The 13,272-nt window shown below is 48.7% G+C and overlaps 1 long non-coding RNA gene across 1 annotated transcript; it reads left to right on the top strand.

Moving 5' to 3' along the window:
* Positions 1–1,862: 1,862 nt before the first annotated feature.
* On the top strand, positions 1,863–3,926 carry LOC148321368 (uncharacterized). The gene is made up of 4 exons (XR_015847055.1): positions 1,863–2,170; positions 2,761–2,802; positions 2,894–3,113; positions 3,183–3,926. It is a non-coding gene; the product is annotated as an uncharacterized LOC148321368 (long non-coding RNA).
* Positions 3,927–13,272: the final 9,346 nt, after the last annotated feature.

Genomic DNA, 13,272 nt, shown 5'->3' with positions numbered 1-13,272 from the left:
TTTGAGACTCTTTTGTGAATAAAGGGCTCTACAAATGTACTTGTTGCAGGGTGGAGGAGGAGCCGGCGCCCATGTTGCACCACAGCAGCGTAATAAGTGCAAATGCACAAAAGATGAAATTGTTTTTGTAGGGTGGAAGAGGAGCCGGATGAAAGGAAAGATCACGAAACGCATGGCCACTGAGTCTACTTTTGGTATTTTATTTTTTTTTGTTTCCTGTGCAAATATAAGTTTTAATAGTCCTCTTGCACGTTATGTTACAAGGTGGCGTTGGAGTGAGATGAGCGAGAGGCAACACGAGCCACCAGACGAGGGTAAGAAAACCAACAAAGACGTGCGAGTGAAACAATTGAGACATCGAGAACTGCGGTGTGCAGTGTCGAGACGAAACGTGCACAAAAGCACATTTGTCGGGCGGAAGAGGAGCCTGATGGATGGAAAGGCTGCAAATTGATATGCGACAGGCACAATTAATTTCTTTCTGGGTTGCAGGACTCGGCATGAGCTGGATGGGATGAGGAAGAGGAGCCGTTCCGCAAATGAAGAATCAAGTGGCACACAAATAAGTATAATCTGTTTGAGGTGTGCTTGTAAACGATGCGCAGGAGGAGACAGAGTTGTGAGCTTTGTGGTTTGCCTCGGTTGAGCGTAGCGAAGGAGGCTTGTTGGAGTTGTTGGAGGAGCAGGAAAGGTCTGATGCCAAAGAGGGCAGTCGTGAACGGTGTTTTTGGAGCCGATGGTGTGGTTGAGGTTGAGTGCTCTTTGGCAAGGATTGTTGGAGATGGTCAGCTCGTCGTTTGGCTCGTATTGATGCGGAGTCGCTTTTTGTTGTTTGAGGATGTCGGTTGGAAAGCTGGTTTTTGGGCGACGGTGTCGGCAGGCGTTGGGGGCGGAGTCGGTCATATTAACGCAAAAACATTTGTCGGCGTTGTGGAGGCACCAGACTGAGCAGCTTGGACCGGCTTCATGAGTCCAGACACAAAGCAAGTGCCCGCTCACAACTAAGAGTGTTTTTCTTTTTGCAGTCAAAGTAAAAGTGGACGATGAGTCGGGTGCACGGGAGGCACTTTGGAGAACAAGAACAGGGTCAGAAGTGGGTTAAAAAAATATTGAATTCATGACAATCTCCAAAAGTGCATTAATGTGGTTGTTTTGCAGGCTGAAGGAGCGTCCCAAAATGCATTGCAGATCCATCAAGTGGCGCACGACGACGGGAAGAGGAAGGACTGCAGCCGTCCAATGAAGACGCTCCAAGATGAACATCTTGTTGACTTTTGAGGCGAGTGTTGCCCAATAAAATGGATGCAGACGCACGTTCAGACGACTTTGTCCTCCCCGTAGCGTTCTCGGACGAGAGGAGCGGATGCTACGACACTTGGCGAGCAAAGCGCCGACTCGACAGGAGAGTATTTTTGTTTTTCGACTCGGTGCGTTTGTCTCCGCTCTGTCACTTCCTCACGTGGTGTGCATGATGGGGATTTGTTCCGAGCGACGTGTCGAGGCCAAGAGGGGCTGGCTGCGGCGACCCTTCTCAGTCCGCCACCCCCCTTGTCCCTGCAGATGACAATTGTCCACCACAGTCAGCGCTCGCTTGTATGTTCCGTTTCCCGTCCAAACACTTGTAAAGTGGCGCTGGAAATGGTGGCTGCAACCAGACCTCTCTCGTCAAATTAAACTCTGATATATTGTATATGTTTGTATTATCGTTTTTATGTTTGGAGTGACTTGTAAAGCTTTCTCTTTCTGTTTTGTGCCTTTGATTAAAATTTGAAGTGATTTCAAGTGGCATTGGCGAGTTCATGTGCATGCAACTTGAAAGTGTAAGAAAAAACTTTATACCGAGTGATTTTCCTAAACAGATATAACATCGCATTGTGTGAAATGTTGCCCACTCGGCCTCGGAAACGGGATCGCTCTTCAATCTCTGGTCCCTTCGCCAGGTTTCTTTTTCAAAGCTCGCTCAAATGGGATTTGGAGTTCTTCCTTTCCCGTTTGGTGGCTTTAGGTCGGGAGATGTCGCTGTTAAGATTTTGACTGGGCAATACAAATGCACTTGACTTGTTGCAGGATGGAAGAGGAGCCGGAGCCCATGTTGCACCGCAGATGCACGAGATGAAATTCGTGTGCTCGGGTGGAAGAGGAGCCGGATGAGAAGAGAGGCTGGGCAGAGGTAACAACAAACTTGGCAATGTAATGTGCAAGGGGCGCAACTCATTAATTTTTGGGGGGGTTGCAGGACTCGGATGGAGCTGGATGAGGAGCCGTTCTGCAAATGAAGAATCAAGCGGCACACACATAAGTATAATCTGTTTGAGGTGTGCTTGTAAACGATGCGCAGGAGGAGACAGAGTTGTGAGCTTTGTGGTTTGCCTCGGTTGAGCGTAGCGAAGGAGGCTTGTTGGAGTTGTTGGAGGAGCAGGAAAGATCTGACGCCAAAGAGGGCAGTCGTGAACGGTGTTTTTGGAGCCGATGGTGTGGTTGTGGTTGAGTGCTCTTTGGCAAGGATTGTTGGAGATGGTCAGCTCGTCGTTTGGCTCGTATTGATGCGGAGTCGCTTTTTGTTGTTTGAGGATGTCGGTTGGAAAGCTGGTTTTTGGGCGATGGTGTCGGCAGGCGTTGGGGGCGGAGTCTATCATATTAACGCAAAAACATTTGTGTCAGCGTTGTGGAGGCACCCGACTGAGCAACTTGGACCGGCTTCATGAGTCCAGACACAAAGCAAGTGCCCGCTCACAACTAAGAGTGTTTTTCTTTTTGCAGTTAAAATGTGGACGATGAGTCGGGTGCGTCTACGAAAGTCGGGTAAGAAAAGTACAAAAACTGCAATGATTGCAACAAAAGTCTCATGTGGCCCAAACGTGCCAATTGATTTTATTTACTTTTGTCTGCACAGCAGCGCATCGAACTCGCCACCTTTCCTGTCCGGAGTCGCAGCTCACCTCCAGTCACCACCTCCGACTGCATCAGCGCTTTTGTCGGCGCCATCCTCGACATTCACCCGAGTGAAGGTCACAAATGTTGAGGTCCTCAACGGGCGGAGATGGATGGGAAGAGGAACAATTGCACGTGTCCAATGAAGATGCTCCAAGTTGAACAGCTCGTTGGCTTTTGAGGCGAGTTTCAGATGAGTGCCTAGAAAATGGATGATACGGGATGTTAAGATGAGGCTTTCCTTTTTGCAGGGTTCTCCCCACAAGAGGTGCAGAAGCTTGGAGTGGAAAACGCCAACTCGACGGGGAGAGTATTTTTTTTTTTTTTTGTGCGTCCACTTGGTGTCTTTGTCTCCGTTCTGTCACTAACTCACTGGGTGTGTTTGGACAACACTGACTGCATGATGGCCATTTTGGACTGAGCTGTGCATGAAAGCAACGATGCTTCATTTGAGTCCATGCGCTCTGAAAGATTTTGAGATGTTTGTATTTGATTTTGTTGGAAGCGAAATGTCAAGCTTCCTTTTTGTATGTTCCAGATGTGCCTTTGTCCTTGAATGAAAATTGTGAAGTGATTTCAAGTGGTCTGTACTTCAACTGGGCAGAGCCAGTACATGTAGTTGTGTTGTCTAACAAAAATGGCATTGCTGTAAACATTCTTGGATGAGTTTCACATGAGTAACAATATTGACAGTCACACGTGCAACATGTTGGGCATTCATAGTAAAAAGAGATATATTTATTTGTTGTAAATTTAATTGACTTGTTAAATTGGTGACACTGAAAGTGGCGCCTAAAGCATGAGTCGTAAAAAGTAAATGGGCTGACGGAAGCTCTGAACAGAAATGACCACGTCTGCTATACGAAAAGGAAAATGTTGGAAGGCTGAACAGCAAAAATAAGCGAGCCGATGGTGAAAAACCATTTTACATTTGAGATTTTGGGAATGAGTTGTTTTGGGGTTTTTTTTTTGCACTTGATGTAAGTGCAATATGTTGTAAATGTCACTATTGTGTTTGAAATACAGTCATTTCTTTTTTGTTGTCTCTGTCATTCATTATCATGCAGTCATCATGGATCACTTGACTGGTCGTATTAAAAAAAAAAAAAAAACCTTTACGATAAGTAGTCTCCTTAAAAAAAAACTTCTATAAAAAAAAAAAAGAAAAGTTACTTTACATGAGCTTAAACAAAAGCCTTATGATGCAGCTCTATTTTTATGTATATATATTTGTATGTATATACATACCCCGCAATTGAGTTGGGCGTCTCAACATAATGGAATTGCCGACCTCTGACGGAACCGATAAATATGGTAGGAGCGCTATAAGCACAGTCCATCGGTAAAACCATTTAAAAATGTTCTCTCTGTGCTTTTTCAAGATATAATAATAATAATTTGCCCTTTATTAGTCCCACAATGGGGAAATTCGAGATTCGAACCCAGGCCTCCTGGGGAGACTGGGTCCTGAACGCGGCGCCTTAGACCACTCGGCCATGTCGGCAGCAATTTTTTAATTAAATGGCAAAGAGGAATAAAACAAATCATTCCTTACACTTGCAAGGATCTTCAAGCATACCGCTTATTGATGTACTGTAGACTTCTTATTCTGTTTCTAGCTCACACACGTTGAACAGTGACAGATACATTTGGAGAGAACAACTTGGTTAGGGTTAGTTGCAGACATTGCATGAAGATATACATGACATTGGTATCAATGGGGTTTGAACCCTGGATCTCAGGTGAACAAACCCACAGCTCTATCCGCTAAGCCAGCTGGGACCTGGGAGTAACTGCCACTGCTTGTCCATCTATCATTAAACATGGGACCTTTGTCAGCTTGCAAAAGACAAAAGCGCACATGGTGCACTTCCTTCCGTTCCACCTGTGGCCTGGTGGTCAATGCCACGGGTTGGGATCCAGAATACCTGAGTTCAAATCCCGACATATGCAGTGCCATACCGAAAGCTCGCACAGACGAGGCACCTGCCGAACAGTGGCAGGCACAAGGTTGGCATCCCGGTGCAAGGGGGCGGAGGGTGTCCTGGGTGGATGCGGCACCGTGTTACTACTGTCTCCAACTCAGGGACTTTTTCTCTCAATTGACAATACTTAAATACTTGCTTGAACAAAATATGGCGAGAAGCACCCGGGTGAGATTTGAACCTAGGACCACAGGTTGCCCAATGCACAACACAAGCCACTGAGCTAGCAGTGATTTGGAAGTCTCTGTTGCTCTGTGTCCATATGTCCTAAACAATGGGCTTTGTCAGTGGGAAAGACAAAGGCGCACGTGGTGCAGTCACCCTCGTTCCTCCCGTGGCCCGGTGGTCAATGATACGGTTTGGGATCCTGAAGTACCTGGGTTCAAATACCGACACATTCTGAACAATACTGAACGCCAGCTGCTGGACAGTGGCGGAGGCGGCAGCAGGCAGGCACAAAGAGCGGCTGGCAGGTAGATACCTCGTTACGTCACCTCGGTGGGTGCCGGACGGCAAGACTCGGATCTCTAATGTAAAGAGTTTTTCTCTTAATTGACAATAAGTAAATGCTTGCTTGAACATAATGCGGTGAGACATACTTACCTACAACGTGTGCAGAGACAGCAGGGTTGAGATTCGAACCTAGGACCTAAGGTTCCCCGATGCACGACACACACCACTGAGCTAGCATTGATTTGAAAGTCTCACTTGCTCCGTGTCCATATATCCTAAACAATGGGCGTTGTCAGTGGGAAAGACAAAGGCGCACGTGGTGCAGTCACCCTTGTTCCTCCCGTGGCCTGGTGGTCAATGATACGGGTTGGGATCCTAAAGTACCTGGGTTCAAATCCAGACACATGCCGTACAATACTGGTGGAGGAGTACCTGTCCGGGGTTGGTGGGCCAAATCCTAAACAGCTGTGGCGAGGGGTGGACAGGTACGTGGTGGAGGAGGAGGAAATGGTCGGGAGAGAGAGAAGTGGAGGAGAGAGAGGTGGAGGTAGAAGAGAGGAAGAGAGAGAAGGTGGAGTAGGAGGAGAGGAGAAGAGGAGAAGTGGAGTGGGAGGAGAAGAGGAGAAGTGGAGTGGGAGGAGAAGAGAAGTGGAACAGGAGGGGAGAGCCACCATCCATATTATTTTTGCTTTTGTCCCCCTTACTCCACCTATCTCCTACTCCTACTCCTACTCCTACTCCTACTCCTACTCCTACTCCTACTCCTACTCCTACTCCTACTCCTACTCCTACTCCTACTCCTACTCCTACTCCTACTCCTACTCCTACTCCTACTCCTACTCCTACTCCTACTCCTACTCCTACTCCTACTCCTACTCCTACTCCTACTCCTACTCCTACTCCTACTCCTACTCCTACTCCTACTCCTACTCCTACTCCTACTCCTACTCCTACTCCTACTCCTACTCCTACTCCTACTCCTACTCCTACTCCTACTCCTACTCCTACTCCTACTCCTACTCCTACTCCTACTCCTACTCCTACTCCTACTCCTACTCCTACTCCTACTCCTACTCCTACTCCTACTCCTACTCCTACTCCTACTCCTACTCCTACTCCTACTCCTACTCCTACTCCTACTCCTACTCCTACTCCTACTCCTACTCCTACTCCTACTCCTACTCCTACTCCTACTCCTACTCCTACTCCTACTCCTACTCCTACTCCTACTCCTACTCCTACTCCTACTCCTACTCCTACTCCTACTCCTACTCCTACTCCTACTCCTACTCCTACTCCTACTCCTACTCCTACTCCTACTCCTACTCCTACTCCTACTCCTACTCCTACTCCTACTCCTACTCCTACTCCTACTCCTACTCCTACTCCTACTCCTACTCCTACTCCTACTCCTACTCCTACTCCTACTCCTACTCCTACTCCTACTCCTACTCCTACTCCTACTCCTACTCCTACTCCTACTCCTACTCCTACTCCTACTCCTACTCCTACTCCTACTCCTACTCCTACTCCTACTCCTACTCCTACTCCTACTCCTACTCCTACTCCTACTCCTACTCCTACTCCTACTCCTACTCCTACTCCTACTCCTACTCCTACTCCTACTCCTACTCCTACTCCTACTCCTACTCCTACTCCTACTCCTACTCCTACTCCTACTCCTACTCCTACTCCTACTCCTACTCCTACTCCTACTCCTACTCCTACTCCTACTCCTACTCCTACTCCTACTCCTACTCCTACTCCTACTCCTACTCCTACTCCTACTCCTACTCCTACTCCTACTCCTACTCCTACTCCTACTCCTACTCCTACTCCTACTCCTACTCCTACTCCTACTCCTACTCCTACTCCTACTCCTACTCCTACTCCTACTCCTACTCCTACTCCTACTCCTACTCCTACTCCTACTCCTACTCCTACTCCTACTCCTACTCCTACTCCTACTCCTACTCCTACTCCTACTCCTACTCCTACTCCTACTCCTACTCCTACTCCTACTCCTACTCCTACTCCTACTCCTACTCCTACTCCTACTCCTACTCCTACTCCTACTCCTACTCCTACTCCTACTCCTACTCCTACTCCTACTCCTACTCCTACTCCTACTCCTACTCCTACTCCTACTCCTACTCCTACTCCTACTCCTACTCCTACTCCTACTCCTACTCCTACTCCTACTCCTACTCCTACTCCTACTCCTACTCCTACTCCTACTCCTACTCCTACTCCTACTCCTACTCCTACTCCTACTCCTACTCCTACTCCTACTCCTACTCCTACTCCTACTCCTACTCCTACTCCTACTCCTACTCCTACTCCTACTCCTACTCCTACTCCTACTCCTACTCCTACTCCTACTCCTACTCCTACTCCTACTCCTACTCCTACTCCTACTCCTACTCCTACTCCTACTCCTACTCCTACTCCTACTCCTACTCCTACTCCTACTCCTACTCCTACTCCTACTCCTACTCCTACTCCTACTCCTACTCCTACTCCTACTCCTACTCCTACTCCTACTCCTACTCCTACTCCTACTCCTACTCCTACTCCTACTCCTACTCCTACTCCTACTCCTACTCCTACTCCTACTCCTACTCCTACTCCTACTCCTACTCCTACTCCTACTCCTACTCCTACTCCTACTCCTACTCCTACTCCTACTCCTACTCCTACTCCTACTCCTACTCCTACTCCTACTCCTACTCCTACTCCTACTCCTACTCCTACTCCTACTCCTACTCCTACTCCTACTCCTACTCCTACTCCTACTCCTACTCCTACTCCTACTCCTACTCCTACTCCTACTCCTACTCCTACTCCTACTCCTACTCCTACTCCTACTCCTACTCCTACTCCTACTCCTACTCCTACTCCTACTCCTACTCCTACTCCTACTCCTACTCCTACTCCTACTCCTACTCCTACTCCTACTCCTACTCCTACTCCTACTCCTACTCCTACTCCTACTCCTACTCCTACTCCTACTCCTACTCCTACTCCTACTCCTACTCCTACTCCTACTCCTACTCCTACTCCTACTCCTACTCCTACTCCTACTCCTACTCCTACTCCTACTCCTACTCCTACTCCTACTCCTACTCCTACTCCTACTCCTACTCCTACTCCTACTCCTACTCCTACTCCTACTCCTACTCCTACTCCTACTCCTACTCCTACTCCTACTCCTACTCCTACTCCTACTCCTACTCCTACTCCTACTCCTACTCCTACTCCTACTCCTACTCCTACTCCTACTCCTACTCCTACTCCTACTCCTACTCCTACTCCTACTCCTACTCCTACTCCTACTCCTACTCCTACTCCTACTCCTACTCCTACTCCTACTCCTACTCCTACTCCTACTCCTACTCCTACTCCTACTCCTACTCCTACTCCTACTCCTACTCCTACTCCTACTCCTACTCCTACTCCTACTCCTACTCCTACTCCTACTCCTACTCCTACTCCTACTCCTACTCCTACTCCTACTCCTACTCCTACTCCTACTCCTACTCCTACTCCTACTCCTACTCCTACTCCTACTCCTACTCCTACTCCTACTCCTACTCCTACTCCTACTCCTACTCCTACTCCTACTCCTACTCCTACTCCTACTCCTACTCCTACTCCTACTCCTACTCCTACTCCTACTCCTACTCCTACTCCTACTCCTACTCCTACTCCTACTCCTACTCCTACTCCTACTCCTACTCCTACTCCTACTCCTACTCCTACTCCTACTCCTACTCCTACTCCTACTCCTACTCCTACTCCTACTCCTACTCCTACTCCTACTCCTACTCCTACTCCTACTCCTACTCCTACTCCTACTCCTACTCCTACTCCTACTCCTACTCCTACTCCTACTCCTACTCCTACTCCTACTCCTACTCCTACTCCTACTCCTACTCCTACTCCTACTCCTACTCCTACTCCTACTCCTACTCCTACTCCTACTCCTACTCCTACTCCTACTCCTACTCCTACTCCTACTCCTACTCCTACTCCTACTCCTACTCCTACTCCTACTCCTACTCCTACTCCTACTCCTACTCCTACTCCTACTCCTACTCCTACTCCTACTCCTACTCCTACTCCTACTCCTACTCCTACTCCTACTCCTACTCCTACTCCTACTCCTACTCCTACTCCTACTCCTACTCCTACTCCTACTCCTACTCCTACTCCTACTCCTACTCCTACTCCTACTCCTACTCCTACTCCTACTCCTACTCCTACTCCTACTCCTACTCCTACTCCTACTCCTACTCCTACTCCTACTCCTACTCCTACTCCTACTCCTACTCCTACTCCTACTCCTACTCCTACTCCTACTCCTACTCCTACTCCTACTCCTACTCCTACTCCTACTCCTACTCCTACTCCTACTCCTACTCCTACTCCTACTCCTACTCCTACTCCTACTCCTACTCCTACTCCTACTCCTACTCCTACTCCTACTCCTACTCCTACTCCTACTCCTACTCCTACTCCTACTCCTACTCCTACTCCTACTCCTACTCCTACTCCTACTCCTACTCCTACTCCTACTCCTACTCCTACTCCTACTCCTACTCCTACTCCTACTCCTACTCCTACTCCTACTCCTACTCCTACTCCTACTCCTACTCCTACTCCTACTCCTACTCCTACTCCTACTCCTACTCCTACTCCTACTCCTACTCCTACTCCTACTCCTACTCCTACTCCTACTCCTACTCCTACTCCTACTCCTACTCCTACTCCTACTCCTACTCCTACTCCTACTCCTACTCCTACTCCTACTCCTACTCCTACTCCTACTCCTACTCCTACTCCTACTCCTACTCCTACTCCTACTCCTACTCCTACTCCTACTCCTACTCCTACTCCTACTCCTACTCCTACTCCTACTCCTACTCCTACTCCTACTCCTACTCCTACTCCTACTCCTACTCCTACTCCTACTCCTACTCCTACTCCTACTCCTACTCCTACTCCTACTCCTACTCCTACTCCTACTCCTACTCCTACTCCTACTCCTACTCCTACTCCTACTCCTACTCCTACTCCTACTCCTACTCCTACTCCTACTCCTACTCCTACTCCTACTCCTACTCCTACTCCTACTCCTACTCCTACTCCTACTCCTACTCCTACTCCTACTCCTACTCCTACTCCTACTCCTACTCCTACTCCTACTCCTACTCCTACTCCTACTCCTACTCCTACTCCTACTCCTACTCCTACTCCTACTCCTACTCCTACTCCTACTCCTACTCCTACTCCTACTCCTACTCCTACTCCTACTCCTACTCCTACTCCTACTCCTACTCCTACTCCTACTCCTACTCCTACTCCTACTCCTACTCCTACTCCTACTCCTACTCCTACTCCTACTCCTACTCCTACTCCTACTCCTACTCCTACTCCTACTCCTACTCCTACTCCTACTCCTACTCCTACTCCTACTCCTACTCCTACTCCTACTCCTACTCCTACTCCTACTCCTACTCCTACTCCTACTCCTACTCCTACTCCTACTCCTACTCCTACTCCTACTCCTACTCCTACTCCTACTCCTACTCCTACTCCTACTCCTACTCCTACTCCTACTCCTACTCCTACTCCTACTCCTACTCCTACTCCTACTCCTACTCCTACTCCTACTCCTACTCCTACTCCTACTCCTACTCCTACTCCTACTCCTACTCCTACTCCTACTCCTACTCCTACTCCTACTCCTACTCCTACTCCTACTCCTACTCCTACTCCTACTCCTACTCCTACTCCTACTCCTACTCCTACTCCTACTCCTACTCCTACTCCTACTCCTACTCCTACTCCTACTCCTACTCCTACTCCTACTCCTACTCCTACTCCTACTCCTACTCCTACTCCTACTCCTACTCCTACTCCTACTCCTACTCCTACTCCTACTCCTACTCCTACTCCTACTCCTACTCCTACTCCTACTCCTACTCCTACTCCTACTCCTACTCCTACTCCTACTCCTACTCCTACTCCTACTCCTACTCCTACTCCTACTCCTACTCCTACTCCTACTCCTACTCCTACTCCTACTCCTACTCCTACTCCTACTCCTACTCCTACTCCTACTCCTACTCCTACTCCTACTCCTACTCCTACTCCTACTCCTACTCCTACTCCTACTCCTACTCCTACTCCTACTCCTACTCCTACTCCTACTCCTACTCCTACTCCTACTCCTACTCCTACTCCTACTCCTACTCCTACTCCTACTCCTACTCCTACTCCTACTCCTACTCCTACTCCTACTCCTACTCCTACTCCTACTCCTACTCCTACTCCTACTCCTACTCCTACTCCTACTCCTACTCCTACTCCTACTCCTACTCCTACTCCTACTCCTACTCCTACTCCTACTCCTACTCCTACTCCTACTCCTACTCCTACTCCTACTCCTACTCCTACTCCTACTCCTACTCCTACTCCTACTCCTACTCCTACTCCTACTCCTACTCCTACTCCTACTCCTACTCCTACTCCTACTCCTACTCCTACTCCTACTCCTACTCCTACTCCTACTCCTACTCCTACTCCTACTCCTACTCCTACTCCTACTCCTACTCCTACTCCTACTCCTACTCCTACTCCTACTCCTACTCCTACTCCTACTCCTACTCCTACTCCTACTCCTACTCCTACTCCTACTCCTACTCCTACTCCTACTCCTACTCCTACTCCTACTCCTACTCCTACTCCTACTCCTACTCCTACTCCTACTCCTACTCCTACTCCTACTCCTACTCCTACTCCTACTCCTACTCCTACTCCTACTCCTACTCCTACTCCTACTCCTACTCCTACTCCTACTCCTACTCCTACTCCTACTCCTACTCCTACTCCTACTCCTACTCCTACTCCTACTCCTACTCCTACTCCTACTCCTACTCCTACTCCTACTCCTACTCCTACTCCTACTCCTACTCCTACTCCTACTCCTACTCCTACTCCTACTCCTACTCCTACTCCTACTCCTACTCCTACTCCTACTCCTACTCCTACTCCTACTCCTACTCCTACTCCTACTCCTACTCCTACTCCTACTCCTACTCCTACTCCTACTCCTACTCCTACTCCTACTCCTACTCCTACTCCTACTCCTACTCCTACTCCTACTCCTACTCCTACTCCTACTCCTACTCCTACTCCTACTCCTACTCCTACTCCTACTCCTACTCCTACTCCTACTCCTACTCCTACTCCTACTCCTACTCCTACTCCTACTCCTACTCCTACTCCTACTCCTACTCCTACTCCTACTCCTACTCCTACTCCTACTCCTACTCCTACTCCTACTCCTACTCCTACTCCTACTCCTACTCCTACTCCTACTCCTACTCCTACTCCTACTCCTACTCCTACTCCTACTCCTACTCCTACTCCTACTCCTACTCCTACTCCTACTCCTACTCCTACTCCTACTCCTACTCCTACTCCTACTCCTACTCCTACTCCTACTCCTACTCCTACTCCTACTCCTACTCCTACTCCTACTCCTACTCCTACTCCTACTCCTACTCCTACTCCTACTCCTACTCCTACTCCTACTCCTACTCCTACTCCTACTCCTACTCCTACTCCTACTCCTACTCCTACTCCTACTCCTACTCCTACTCCTACTCCTACTCCTACTCCTACTCCTACTCCTACTCCTACTCCTACTCCTACTCCTACTCCTACTCCTACTCCTACTCCTACTCCTACTCCTACTCCTACTCCTACTCCTACTCCTACTCCTACTCCTACTCCTACTCCTACTCCTACTCCTACTCCTACTCCTACTCCTACTCCTACTCCTACTCCTACTCCTACTCCTACTCCTACTCCTACTCCTACTCCTACTCCTACT

The sequence above is a fragment of the Idiotropiscis lumnitzeri genome, chromosome 16 (assembly GCF_059441095.1).
Source record: "Idiotropiscis lumnitzeri isolate Australia: NSW breed Sydney's pygmy pipehorse chromosome 16, RoL_Ilum_1.0, whole genome shotgun sequence".
Classification (NCBI taxonomy): Eukaryota; Metazoa; Chordata; class Actinopteri; order Syngnathiformes; family Syngnathidae; genus Idiotropiscis; species Idiotropiscis lumnitzeri.
This window is presented reverse-complemented; position numbering and strand designations above follow the sequence as displayed.